A 15,418-nucleotide genomic window follows, 5' to 3' on the forward strand; every position below is an offset into this window, starting at 1 on the left:
TTGTAGCTCATGACTTGTGATGTGGTTATACCAACTTGCCAAGCCATCACTTGACCTTCTGTCCTTTTGCAAAGCAAATTCCAGCTTTTATTGTTAACAAGATACTCTACTTAAAGATGGGGGTTACAAAAAAGGGGGTTATCCATTTGACTGAAGTTTCTGCTAATAAAATGTACTTACTTTTGGTTCTGTTTCCTGAGGGGTCTCACACAACTATTAAACCAATGTAAGTAGTGCTGCTAGGATTGTTATTGTTGAGAATATAGCACACTCTTAAATATCATGTAGTTTTGAACATTATTTTGTTCAAATCAGACAATATTTACTACTGGTAAATATTAGTAAATATTTTCTTTGCTGTAGGTCTTTCAACTAGGCATTTTATCAGAAACAGTGACCTTGGGTATCAAAGTCGTAGAAAGTCTCTTCACCTTCACACAAGCAGAAGGTTACACTCCCTTACAATATCCATTATTTTTAAAAATGCCTCAACAGAATATATTTCTCATGATCTGATGAATGAGCCTATTGCTGGTGTATGAATATGTGCCATTCAGATCATGTCATGTGGGAATATATGGGCCTTTATAATAAACAACAAAAAATTATTTTAAGGGCATTTAATTTTAAAATAGTCTAATTTTAAACTCAAGACATTTTAAATCAATACAGATATATTCAAAACTAGAAAATAATCTTGTTTTCATGCAACACATCCTGAACAAGACACGTCCCCTTTATGCCATTACTGAAGATTTTGCTAGTTTATTGTTTGAAACACAAGAATACAGTCATACAGAGGTTTCAGTCACTATATGGCTTCAGTCATGTCACCAGAGCTGATTGTTGAAATTACCAAAACAACATAGTTGTTGCTCTGTGCTTATCTCAGGAGATCATGGTGAAGGTTCTGTTACTATCTGTTCATATTTTAAGAACATGTAGTTCAATCATAATTTCACCTACATGGCTGATTCTTGGTGGTTGTTGCTCTTATAGAGTTGCATCTTCATAACTCTTTATCAGCTCTCTTGTTGACACTCTTTTTTCTGTGCCCTGAGTGCTCCAGCACAGCTTTCCAAGTCCATTGAATTGTTATAAGGGGTTACGTCCTAAACAAAGACAAAGCTCTTCTTTATGGCAAGATCATATAAGAACCATATAAAGAACCTTAAATTTTTTATTTCTTGTTTTTTCGCTTCATCTCCATTTTACTGTTGGCTACTCCTATGCAAATGTTTTTAGGTGTATATGGTATAATGGATCCATTTATACTTCATTTTTAAACCTGGGTAATTTCCTTGATCCACCGTACAGTGTAGCCCAGTGAATTAGCAGGGTGAAACAGGCAGTAATCCAAGGGTTTCAGACATATGAGAAAGGACAACAGAGGAAACCTCTTAAACTGGCTTACCTGCAAGAGAACATGCTAGTGGATTTAAATCACAAGATTTAAAACTTTCCTTGTCAACCTGTAGAGATAATGCTGTGATAAGAATAAAATAATTGTTTGAACTTAGCTTGGCTAGAAAGTAAAGACTATGCTCTGCACTCACCTTTAAATACATGTTTTAGAGGTAAGCCCTTATAAAATATCTGAAGAGTATCAGCATTTCAAATGAATCTTAAAAAGTCAAGAAAATGTTAGGCTATGTCAGGTAACAGTCCTGAGTGAGATAGAATTTCTTGAGAGCTGATTTCTGAGATACTATATAATTAATTTGCAGAACTCACCTGCAATGTAAGACTTCAGACCAAACTCATAAAAGAGCCTTGCAAAACAACACCAGTGAAAGGCAAGTTTTCCCTCAGACTGATGTCTTATGCAGGCAAAGGAAAAATATGAAGACAGAAGTTCACTTAAAGTTTGGATCCAATACTATGGCTGACAGCCTAACAATTATTTAATTGAATGAAACTGTTTCTTAGAAATTATGAACAGATGTGTCTCAAGTTTGGGTTTTCAGGTATTTCTCAGAACATAAGGACAATCTTTACACTTTGTAGCTTAGAAAATATTTTTCTTTTTCTTATTATTACTAGCAATTTGAAGACACCTAACAGACTTTCCAAAACTCTACTTCAGATCTTCTGTCTTCCTTTTGTAGCATGCAAAGTCCTCAAACCAGATCAAGCTACTGGAGAAGTTGTCAAAACATTCTTTTGCTAAGCTTCGAGGGAAGTGTGATGGACTGGTGTGAAAAAATTAGGACAGGTTCTGGATCCTAAGGAATTTAAATGAGAATCTCCTCTGAACTGGAACCCATCCCAGTTACTCTGCTCCTGCCATTTATATTCTCTTTCATATTATTTTTTTATTCACGGTATCACTTGAATGTCACCTAAGGCAAGAAGGATTGAATGTGCAAGATTGGAAGTTTGTTGGACCATTGAAGAAAAGAAGAGGAATAGGACATGTCCCATGGAAAGTTACAATAAAACCAGTGAGAAAATATATGCTATGAATGCCACCTATTAATCAGGAGAATGTGTGTGAATATTTTAAGGGACAGATGGGAAGGAATATATGTGGAAAAAGGAAACAGCGAGACACTTGTAAAGTGACGTAACTGAGGTTCAGTGAACACACCTGGCCAAAGCAGATGGCAGAGCAGTTTCTGTAACATGTGGCATTCTTGTGACTAGGACATTATCAGAAGCATGACATAACATAATGCAGTCCTGTGTAGGCCTGGGGAGGAAACAGGGACTTGCTCAGCCTTGGTTGCCTCACAGTGTTCCATTACAAGAAAGAGTGGAAATTCATTAAAACACACGGTGGTCCAGAATGTGCACAGAAGGCAGTCACAGAAAGAGTTACTTTTATTGGGAGTAAAACTTTGTGTGTAATATAATATTTCCCAGCTTCACTACCAAAAGGGCAAAAGGAATCTAAATGGAAAATGTAACTCCATTCAGTGTGCCACACTTGTGTGCACATGCGCACAGACACTCACTCATTATATACACAGAAAAGGGGGGAAAAAGGTTAACACATGGGAAATATATAAAAAGCCTATTACCAGGGGCCACTCAACATCTGTGGAAAAGTTGACAAATTCTATAATAACAGTTCTATTTTATTAAGATTTTTTTTATTTGAAAGCCATTCCTTGGGTCTACTTAACAGCACAAAAGAATCATTGCATTGGAGAGTATAAATGTTTCAAAACATGGGCTATAATGCAAGATAAGGAATATAAAGGGTTGCATCCTGGGCACACTTATTTTGGTATGTACACTCTTATTGGCTTCAGCCATGGCAGTTTTGACTACACAGACATCCATTCTTCACACTGAATTAGGGAGTCTTTTATCCTCTCTAGTTCCTTTTACTCCCACGTTGACAAAACTGGCTCAGGAGCAACAGGTTATGGGAGTACAATCTTGGCAATTGTGGCTCCATACTGTTCCAGAAGATCCCTACAATGTTTCCACTGCAGCCTCATTTGCAGTGTCTGCAGATCTCTGGTTGATCATCACAACCTGGTTTTACCATTTCTGCATCAAGTTATGTTCGACAGCTGTGTCATTCCACCAGCGATTTTCTGAGCCCTGAAGTAGCTTGTTCATTTCTTTAATTAACAAGGTTTTTATTGTGTTCAAATCATTTGGATGGAAAAGTTATGGTAGAATTAATGAAATTAAATACTTATAAGGCAGTGGAAGAGACTGTTAATCAAGTTTTTCAGTACATGTTTGTTTAGTTTTGCCTTTTTGTTTTGCAAGTGACTTGGACATATATTGACAATTAAAAATCTTGCATGGATTGCTTGGCATTCATCTGCTTTCCAATGCAACTCACGTCCTCAAAGGTAAATAATTAATTTGAGCAGCAAACCACAAAGCTTTAACGCAGCTCTGCTATTGCTGGAAAGAAAATTTCACAACAAATTGATTTATTGTCTCATAAAGTCCCAGAAGATTCCCAGGTATATGTGTACTTCATTGTTCATAGAACGTTTCTTTGACAGATTTGACTGGTAATGCAGTTTTCTGTAGGTTCAGGGTTTCTTTTCAGTTCATGTTTGCAAATCTGCAGTCTAGCCCTTATTAGTAGATATATGATAAGCTTTTGTCCTGCATGAATGTAATATTCAAGTGTGTACATTTTTATATAGCAATGACTGTACTAGCTTAGCAGACATGCTTTACTTGGATTTTATCTCTCATTCACACATGTACCCCATAATGCTCTACTTTCCACTGAAACTGTGTTTAATGTTTCATTGAGATACCTTTATGTGTTTAAATCTTTGTTACATAGGAGAGTTTCAGGCCAGTCATTAATGAAAGCTCTGCAGAAATATTGCCTTGATGCAGGACATATTTCAAGTGCCTTATCTATAGTGTTCTGTTGCTGAAAGTGATACTGTCTACTCATTGGTTTGTTTCTGTTTTGTTATCTTCTTGAGGAAAGGATAAAAATCTTTTATATTTGCTGGTGACAAGGACAGCAAAGAGGGGGAAGCAAAATAAAACACTGCCATTTGCATCAATATAGAGTCATGGTGGTTTTGAATTAGCAGAGTGTAGAAGCCTGAAGGATCTGCTTTCAGGCTTTCAGGGTCCATTTTCGCAGCTGGAAGAAAAATAAAATTCATATTTTCTCTCATCAAGTCAAAAGACTGCTTACTTGTAAAGCTCTTTGTTATAAGAACTACATCCAACCTGACTGCTTACACTAAGACAGTGAAAAAAAGTCTCTTCTGCAAAGAGAAGAATTTTCAGAATATTAATAGACCTGCTGGCTGCCTTTACAAATAAAGCAAACAACTTTTCTCTGCTAAGAAAAGTAATACTGTGATCACCACAAATTGCAGAATGAACTGTAGATAGATGTGTCAAAATTGTCTTTATTCAAGATGAGATCTTTGCAACCCAGCTTAGGAGAATAGTTAATTGCTTTCCAACCACTGAGATCATTATTTCACAGACTCTATTTTTTTTTTATATCTTCTAATCTAGAAAAGAACTTGAGCTTATGAAGCATCATGTTGTTTTGAGACAATGGATGAAATAATAACAGCAGGGAAGTCAACAACAAATATTTTCTTATGCTGAGGATGTTGGACTGAGCCTTCTGTTGGTGGGCTGTTCATCAAGAACACTTTAAGCAACTGATACCAAAAAATCCTCTTTGCCATCCTAAATATGTTTCCTGAATTGATGGCAGTTTTTTTGACTTTCTGCCAAGATTCAGTTTTCAAGCTGCAACACATATTAAAAATCAAATGCACAATTAATCAGCAAGTGGCATGTTCTTTCCCTGTCCCCATCCCCTATCAGTAGATTTATTGATAAGTTCATTGGTTGCAGTTCTTTGCTGTATTTATTTGCCATCATTACACTTTTCTGACTTCAAACACAGAGGGGTAGAAGGGTTTTCATCATTATATCTGAGCTGTGCGCAGGAAATTGGGGATCAACTTCAGAGATAAGATGACTGATCATTTTATCAATGCAGTGTCTGTGTCACTATGGAACTGGAGGAGGAAGAAACACCATGATATCTAAAACTGAAAGTCTTAGACAAGCATGAGACAAGACGGGCTGGACTGAAGTTTGCTATAACACTCCAAGTTACAAACTACTACAGCTGTGCATCTAGAATCTAATTAACTACCATTGAAATCAGTAAAAGATTCTTGACAGTGACTTTATTGGGCATAAACTCATCATATTCTTTGGTAATATTGCCCATACTAATCAATTAATCAATTAAGGTATAAGACTGACATAAAATGAGATTAACTGTTGTGAATTTATTTCTGAATCAGAAGACACAGTGAAAGTGTAGTTATCTCATAGCATCTCAACACCATTTAGCCTATGACAATAACATACTCTACAGTACTGCTGTGTTTTAGGAGCACATAACTCATCTTCAAAATTATATTTCAATAGCTGAGAATTTAACTATGAAAAAGATACCTCCATTATTTGAATGACTTGGAGTATATTTCTGTATTTTCTACTCTCTTAATTGCTTGTCTCATCTCACCACACTTTGTTTAGGTTTTTTAGTTTAAGCAAACTTAATTATCTAGCCTTCCACATCCAAAAACAAAGAAAGACAAGAAAATCCAAGAGTATAAAATAGGTATTTAATATCAAAGAAGAAAGTCTTCTGGGAATAGATGTCTTCTCTGGTAATGACTCTGAAGGATTTGATCACTACCTTCAACCAGACAGTTAACTTCTACAACAGTGAAATTAGAGGACATGAAACTAAACCTTAGTGTATATGAGAAGACATAATTCAGACTTGAGTTTACCCATTTCCTGTTTTTCAAGTGATTTATATCACCCACCTAATGCCCCTTCATCTGTGTTTGGGGAGAGTAATATATTTGCCTAAAGAGGCAAGCAAGAACATTCCAAAATAGTACTGAATTCCTGAATAGGACTTTGCACAAAGTCCATATTTCCTATTGGAAAATCCTGTATTTCTATATAAATTCTATTTTTAATGGGTTCTATTTCAATGCATTTGTTCTTTTAAGATGTTTATACTGTATTATGAGCCCATTTCTCACCTTAGATATTTTGCAAAATATATTTGCAGATTCTTATGTTATTTCTTGAGGGATGAAATGAAGGAAGATAAATTTAATTTTTCTTTTGGGTCATACTTCATCAATGGGATAAACGTCGGTATGGCTCGTGAATATATGATATCTTTTGAGTTCTTATAAACCCTTTTATTCAGATTCCTCTGCACATGCCTGAAAGAAATAAAAAAAATTCCTGTCATATTTAAATTCAATTTAAGTTCAATGGAGGTCAATTTTTAGCTAACCAGTTAATACATAAAAAATAGATATTCTGAGACAGTCATCTGATACACCATCATTTACATTGGATTACTTCTATTTTTTTTCTTCACCTTGGGCACTCCAAATATTAATGTTAATTTACACATGTAATTAATTCCTCTTCATATATTCCTCAGTGTTTTCTGTCACAGATTTTAGGCCAAGACTTTTCAAAGCACTCTGTTTTTCAACCCTGAATATTGCCCTCCAGCACAGAATTTCCAAGAATCTTTCCTTTGGTTATTTTCTACAGATAAACTTGTTAGCTTTTCATTCTTTGGACTTATGATTCTAAGCATCATCCCTCAGAGAGTCTTTAGAAAGTTTTGAGTATTGCACATATGTTTAAATTATTAAATGACCAAATAATGGTAAGGTTTCAAAGTCACAGGGTAGATTTCGGTCAGAAAATATGGAGAATTTTGCTACTCTGCAGAAGAAGTTCTCTGCACAGATAACATCACCTCAGATAAGGGCACTCTGTCTGCATACTTCTCCAAGGCTACACACTCACTGACCCTCAAAGACAACCTAATGGATTGAACTGAGGTGTAGGGGAAAACACAAGCAAGAGGAATATCATTATATCTGGTCACAAAAAAAAATTTCACAGGAGTAGAAATGTTAGGATAAAGCATCCTCCTCCTGTGAATTTTGTTACTTCAAAGAATTTATATATAAAACTGAGATGTCTGTTCATATTGCTTTTTATGGGTGTAGGCCTGAATAGGTTCAAGTGCATGTTTCACACTTAGCTGCCAGGCTCCTGAAAGCACAGTTGATCAGCCACTCTTCCTACAGGAAGGATTCCCCTATAGAATTCAGGATTCACAACATACCCTACAATCAGTGTGACTGAGTAGTTTAATTTTTAAGGTTCTTCTCTGGTAGGAAGCATCTGGGGCTCTGGTATTTTCTGTCAACATTATGTATTTTGGGCAAAGTTTTTTTTCACAAACCAGCACCATTTTTCTTGTGACCACTCAGAAAAATACTGTCTTTTCTCAGGCAATGTGTGAGAAATGTAATGCTTAGCTCTGTCTTCTTGATTCCACTATGGGAATTGCCTAAAGTTACCAGCAACAGTCTCTACTGTGTTATACCAAAGCCTTTCAATGGAATCTTAACCTAAATTAGGCATTAGCTGGGTCACTGAAATCATCTCAGTGGATGGTAAACTATTAATTCATTGAATGTTTAGGAAGTGTTTTGTTGTGGGAATGGGCTAGATCACACTCTGCTGTGGGAGTTTATACATAGTGCCCTATGCAAAGGGAATGTGTACACTTGTACCTCAACGATGCAAGGCTGGATCAAGAGAAAGGGCAACAGAACCTCCTTTTCCCTCTTTTGAGCTCTGTCATTCAGATATGGGATGAACTGGCAGGGGGCGGTTGCCCCCAACAAAGGGGCATCAACTCCTGTCCTCCCCAACATGCCCAGAGGCTGCCAGAGCTCGGGGTATTCCAGGACTGGATTAGATTGGCCTCCCCTTGTGCAGGCTGTGCCTTCACTGCTAGGCTTTGCCTTAACACTTTGGCTCTGGATAGAAACTTCAGTGCAGAGAGGTCAGAACTAAGCCAATTTGAACTTGAAACCAAATATTTAAATCCTGAGGGGATTCAGGGATGGGGAGGGGGGGCAATGGGTAGAAATGACTGCTGTTGTATAAATACATGAAAACCCGTAAAAATATTTACAAGACGCAGCTAATCTCAAGATAACATTCCTTTGGCCATTGTAAAACTGAGTCATCAATATAATGGAGTATATTTTTGGTGACTTTATTTTAACTTTCTTTTTTACAGTTAATATTTACCAAGTCTCTGGGGACTAAAATTACCTCACCCTTTTGCTTCAGGTCTACAGCTGCAGTCTCTTGCCTCACCATAGAAACGCCTGGAATGCAGCGTTGTGTTTCCTTTTCTGTTAGAAAAATAAGGGAAGCTGAAGTAGCAGCTACCACCAAGACAGATAAATGCTTTTATTAGTTGCTAATTAATAACGTACAGCCACATTACTGGGTGGAATATAGGTGACTTTAGATACTCGAATACCCCAATAGGCAGTAAATCAGCCACAGTACCTGGTGTATCTTACTTGTCCTCAGAATATAAGTTCATCTGGGTGTACCAGATCAACAACAGCTAAAATTAACTTTTCATAATTAATCTGGAAAAGAACAATTTGGCTTTTCAAAACGGATGATGATTATAGGGAGATTTCATTTGAAAGTTCAACAGACAACTTATAAGGCATTTGAATTTCAGATAGTTAAGTTGGGTCCCCAGACACTAAGGCATGGAAAATCTACAGTTCTTTTAGAAAATCTTGGCCCCCTTTTATTTCAAGAATTCTTAAGCGGAGTGAAAGCTGCATCTCTCCGAGCCAAGAACTATATCTTTTGAGCCACGCCAAGAAATGAGGTAGAAAAAGATGAAAAAACTTGTAGTCCCAGGGTTGATAGGACTTGGCTTTGAAATGGCTTCTGTGATCCTTCCCATTACAGTGCCATATGACTGGAAGGAACTACAAGTACTGATATCTTTCCATAGTACACAATGACATCTTTTTGTTGCTTCTGTTACTATACATGAAAATCACAGCAACCAAAATGCCATATTCTGTATTTCTTGGATAAAGATTATTTTATACTTTTCATTTGCGTGCAGAAGTGTTACTGATTGCTGTTAGCCTTTTGGCAACATTGCTATAATTTAAGCCTGACAAAGTATTACTCAGCTGTGAAGACAAGACTTGGACACACAGTGAGTGTTGATATCAGACCATAGTACCATGGAAAATGAGTTTCCTAGGAACATAAAACACTGCTCATTATTTACCTAGTCTCAGAGTTTAATATAGGGAAATGACATATATTACTGTATTAGATAATCTGTAACTGCTATAATAGACTATTCTTATGAGGGTTGCTTGAAGCAATAGAATGGGGAAAATTATATTTTCTATCTATGACATTATTTCACCCTAGTTAGAATTCGGCCAATGTTTCTCTCCTGAACATACAATCTACAGACCTCAAACCTATAGAGTCACTGTTAAATTGAAGAAGCAATGCATTAGAACTGTAGAATTTACCTTAGCCATAGCAGGGTCAACCCCTCAATGTGCAATGCACAGAATAAAGTCATGTAACTAAAGGCCTCCTGCTGCTCCCCTTACCTGTCAGATGAATATCTCTGTCAATGAACAAAAAACATCTGCTATTCCTGTAATTCTGCTTTGGAACCATTGTAAATTTCTAAGCCAGTATATAAAGATACACTTCAGTTTAAGGCAGACTGGGCTTGCAATTACAGGGGTCCAAGAGCTGATTCACATTCTTGTCTCAAATGCAGCAACATCTGTCTAGATGGAGCATGACAGACAGCTGCAGGCAGCAAGTAATTCTAAATTTAATCTACTGCATCATGCCTGTTAGAGTTTTTTTAAAATTTATTTTGTTTTATTTCAGGCAGAGTCTGTCTTTGGCTTTACTTTTGATTCATCTTAATCAAAGGCAACTCCAACAGCGCAAATTCCTCTTTATTATAGTGATGGTAACTGTGAAGCAGTGAAGAAATGCATAATGGCTTGTTATGAAAACTCTGCACCCCAGAAACCCTCAAGGTCAGGTTGGATGGGGCTCTGAGAAATCTGATGTAGTTGAAGATGTCCCTGCTCCTTACAGGGGATTTGGACTAGATGACCTTTAAAGGTCCATTCCAACACAAACTATTCAATGATTCCACGAATATTGGAAGAGCTCTTTTCCATAAATATGTATTTCTGAGCCACAATTGTCAATGGGACTATGCTATTAGTCTTCTTCATTTTCACCATAAAAGACAACACAGGACAGTGGTTTTGTGGGACAATGGACTGGATCTCAACTTTTCATTGACAGAAGGAGTAGGAAGGACTTCTCATTGACAGAAGGAATGCTCTAGCACAACAACTTACTTAACATGTTATATTTTTATTCAATTGGCTGTGACAGGTAGAAGAGGAAGGAAGATCCAAAGAAAATATATTTACAGTTCATTTTATTTACCAAACCAGGATCTCCTGGTTTATTTTATTTTATTTTATTTTATTTTATTTTATTTACCAAACCAGGATCTCCTACATAACATCAATACAATAGCTTTTAGGTTTGCAAATCAGAATAGTGTCAAGGAGAGATCATTTTAAGTTAATAATTTAATGCTTAACATTACTTAAAGGAAATGTAAAACTGTAGGATCAACAAAGTAGAAGAGAATTTTCTGTCCCAACTATTCAAAAAACTTTGAGTGTTTACAAACACATGCCAACAAATTAAGAGGTGAAGCAAGTACTTATATCAGCTTCTAATTCAGCTGGATCAGATCACTGTTTGCAGTCTGTAATAAACATCTCACACTGAGCTTTACTACCTCTGAATCTGACAGCACTGCCAGCAACTCCGTAACTCACATCGCTTGCAGTGGCTTTCTTGCCAAAACTGTTGGAGCATTTCTTTTGTAACCTACCATATTTTAGCCTGGGGGAGGGCATAACGAAATCACACCATATGAAATAATACACCTTCTTTTTACACAGTCCTGGACATTCTTATTTTGGACATATGATACTACTTCAACTGGAGCTGAAAGAAAAAAACCAAACCAAAACTAAACTAGATTATTCTGATTTCAGCTCAAGCAGAACCTAATTTATACTTGATGCACATGTCTATAAATAGATATCTGCTGACTGAAGCTTTGTCTCATATTATTATTCACCAGCTAATTGTGATTTTCAAAATTCCAGGCAATCATTCATCCCCATCACACCTCTCTCTGGTGCTTTTGTCTATTTTAGGTATAACACATGTCAGATCTCAGAAAAAATAACCCAAATAATTCAGAGGAAATGGAAAAGCCAAACTCTGGAATAATGTGGAGTTGGGTAAAGCTACCATATTGCTCAAGACTTGGACTGGATTGAATTCTTCTCATCACCAAACACAAAATAAAAACACCCCCACTTCCAAAGGCATGTCCTGCTGTTTGGAAAACCCAGCACTAACTACACTTAGCCAAACTCACAGATTAGACCCTTAGTCCCAAAATGGGTTCTTACATGTTTTTAGTTTCACTGATGGCTGTACAGCACCTTCCTTGTGCAAAAATTTCTTTTTTACTGACTTGTTTAGATCACAAAAATGCAATGCTGGAATAGGTGTGGGATGCAAAAAGACTATTTCTCTCTCTGATCTACATTACACTGCACCCTTGTCTTTATCCCTTGTGTCTCGGAATTATGATAGAGGCTTTGGTTACGTGACCATTTAGCACTGAGCAATAGGTAATATTTATCTTACAGATATGAGTTAATTAGACCAGGAGTACAGACACATTTCCTACACTAATTTTGGTTAGTTATCAGATTGTACAGGTAAATTGACATCCAGGAATTTCCCTATCAGAAAGTCTTATCTTAATACATTTTCACAGGGGAGGCAAGATAACGGTGATTTGGGAGGAAAGATGCAAGAACATTGTTGAGAGGAGATCAAGGAAGGGGACTAAGATTAAATAAATCATATCTCTGAATTTCTTGACCTCTTCTGTCTTAGTCTCCATTCTAAATATTTCGTATTTGTAGCCTTTGGGGCTTAGCATCCTCCTTTTTGCCTTCTCTTCAATAAAATAATATAAATAAAATAAATAGATTAGAGAAAAAAAGAGAGAATATGTGCAAGGCAGAGAAAGACAAGTTGGCTTAATGAAGTAACAAGACCAAGAAGAGATGGGACCCTACCCATGGCAGGGGAGATGGAATAAGGTGATGTGTAAGGTCCCTTGCCCACCCAAAGCATTCTAGGATTCTATTCTATGAAGTAGAAAGGTGTAACTTTCTCCAGATCCATCTCTAATAGATTTATGATTTTCCTACATAATCTGCAGTCCTTTTTTCTTGAAATTTTCTCACTTTCCAGAATTATTCACTCCATATGTCAATAGCTCTATAATAAGGATAAAGGAATACCTTCAAACCCTGCTGGACCAGATGCCCAAGATGTAACTTATTTCAATGTGTACAGAATTTAATTAACATGACACTAAACATGTTATCTTTTAAATGTGCAAGCTTCATGCCTTTGTCCAGCTACCATTAAAAAATGGTATATCAAACACAAAGCAAGGTGAAAAATTACATTATTATTAGCTCCATAGGGTTAAGTATAGCAGTCTGTAGAAAATAGAGGACCATGGTAGTTGGGCCTTTCCCTGGGAATGGATAACATGTGTTCTGCAGGTGACACTTGCACCCTGTAACTTCACCTCTGCCCATACTCTCCAGTACAATTTCAGGCAGGTTGCTTCAAAAAGATGCCACAGTAAGTGAACATCAAATCCAGGTTTATTCTTAACAGTCAGACCACAACTGTTATGCCTGCAACCACCAAACAGGAGATCCTCACTCCTTATGTGCTACCTGGTTGCTTGAGAGAAGGGTCATCACAAAGTAACAGCCAGGAAGCATCTTTGGGGCACCCCAAATTCAGTTCCCCTCCTGAATTCTTTGATTAGAAGTTTTCTCAAATTTACCACATAGTGGTAATATACCCATATACCCATGTGGGTAATATATCCATAATTTAGTGTACTAACCATTTTGGGGAAGATGAGGATTACATTCTGAAATGCTTTGATTTAGAACAAGAAAACCTTCTTTAATGTGAGTGCAATCAACAACTGCCTGCCCAATTTCAAGCATTTGACCTTATAGTTTCTCATTTTATAAAGAAGTAACAAGCACATAGCACTTTTGTCCTTATTGAGCTTTGTAGGAAAATCTCAATACCGTGATACAGCTGTGCCCTGGCAGCCAAAAGGGACTCAATAGTCCTTGTGGGTCCTTTCCAACTCAAGATATTCTATGATTCTATAAAGTGAATAAAAATTCATTATCAAGTACCTAAGTATTTTTGTTAGCTACCAAGTTACTTTGTTATACAGTGGCCAATTGATTATGTCAGTCTATTGAGTTAAAGGATAAGCTTGTAGTTCTTTAATAATCATGACCTACAGTCCAAAGGTTTTAGCCTCATGCCTCAAAAATAGAAGGCTAAAAATGTTTTGAACACAGTTTAAAACAACAGAGAAAGCAGTAAGTGTTGTTTAACACAACACCACATCCTTCCTCAAGAGAAGTAGAAAAGGGTTAAAAGTTTTCTTGATACAAAGGAATTTGAGTGTAACAAATTATATCAGTGGAGAATATGGTCCTGTTAAACAGACAGAACCTGGTATGGAGAAAAACACTATACATATGTACAGCAGAATGTCCAAGAAAAAGCTGTTACAGAGAAGGCAGTAAAAATCCAGCTGATGCAATGAGCGGGAAACACTGGGTAGCAGAAAGTTAATTAAGTACATGTAAATTGGAAGACCTTTCCTTGGCCATTCAATCACACACAGAGTCCTGGGGAAAATCCAGAATAAGAAATCTTCATGTGAATTGCCAGGAAGGGGGAAAATGTGCCCCTTCCTGGAAGGCGTGTTGTCAAAGAGTGCCAGAACTACTAGAAAAAGTAATAAAAGAGAGAAAAATAAACAAGGATGGGAAAGAAAATAGCAAAAAAAAAAAATAAAAAAGCATTGTAGAGCATTTTTCAGTATAGGGATAAGAACTGAAGAATGATACAGGTGTGACAGGCCTTAACAAACCATTTATAAAGAGAGAAAATATAGGACCACTCAGGAAAGTTCATGTGGATGAGAAATGACATAAGCTGCACTAAATCTACAGTGGTATTTCATTCAAATTATACAATCAACTTGAATGAAATATGAACTTAAGCTAGCTTTCCTGAAAGATGTTATGGAGGCAAGACCTAACCTAAACACACCAGAGAAGAACAGCGCTACTGTAGCAAAAGACACTACTGAGTCAGTTGGGTTTTGGGCCAAAACTTCATACTAAAAATGGCCAGTGTTGAAATACTGAAAAAAAAGGTAGTTTGTAGATGTCAATTTTGGAAATGTCAGGCTTAATGGGAGATACATGTGTTTATTTTTCCCCTCTCAGAGCAGGTGGGATCTCCCTGTGTACCTTTTGCTGTCTGTGAAGCGCAAGTACACAGCGTGTTACAGGCAGACAGAGCCATCAGACTGCACACAGCTGTCACAGAGATGCTGTCACAGAGATGCTGAGAGAAGAGCTCCTATCCACAGAGCAGAGAGCATCTGATTTCCATGCTGTGCACTCCAGCTCTGTGCTTTGCAGTCAAAAGGAGATGATCCAGTGCATATGTCAGTGCACATATATTTATTTTGTGTCCTCTGCAGTGCTAAGCACCAAGGGGCACATTCACTACTCAGACTTTCTGCCAATGTATCCAGCATACAAATTCTTTACTACTGCCTTCACTAAGAATGCACAACCTGGATTTCCTGGTAAAATCAGCGAAACATTGAGATTGTCTCTGGGGTCCCAAAATGTGTGCTAAGTTTCTTAAAGGCCCTATACTTGACAATACATGAGAAAGTGAGAATTTCATTCTGGCCATTTGTGGTTTTAGAAAAAAATCTTGAATGGTATACACCAAGTACTTGGGAAGGGTCCAG

The 15,418-nt window shown here is 36.9% G+C and overlaps 1 long non-coding RNA gene across 5 annotated transcripts in view; it reads right to left on the reverse strand.

The window, feature by feature from the left end:
* Positions 1–15,418, reverse strand: part of LOC115947954 — a 56,919-nt gene that overhangs the window by 26,040 nt on the left and 15,461 nt on the right. Inside the window, exons 3-5 of one of the 5 annotated variants that reach the window (XR_004081810.1) lie at positions 8,667–8,744; positions 6,540–6,728; positions 606–1,112 (exon numbers count right to left, since the gene is read on the reverse strand). This is a non-coding gene — a long non-coding RNA (uncharacterized LOC115947954). Of the gene's footprint in view, positions 1–605; positions 1,113–3,083; positions 4,583–5,089; positions 5,212–6,085; positions 6,203–6,539; positions 6,729–8,666; positions 8,745–15,418 lie in introns of those variants that run through there. The other 4 variants (XR_004081809.1, XR_004081812.1, XR_004081811.1 and 1 more) reach the window with 4 other exon arrangements.

Source organism: Geospiza fortis, unplaced genomic scaffold (genome assembly GCF_000277835.1).
Source record: "Geospiza fortis unplaced genomic scaffold, GeoFor_1.0 scaffold95, whole genome shotgun sequence".
In the NCBI taxonomy this organism is placed as follows: domain Eukaryota; kingdom Metazoa; phylum Chordata; class Aves; order Passeriformes; family Thraupidae; genus Geospiza; species Geospiza fortis.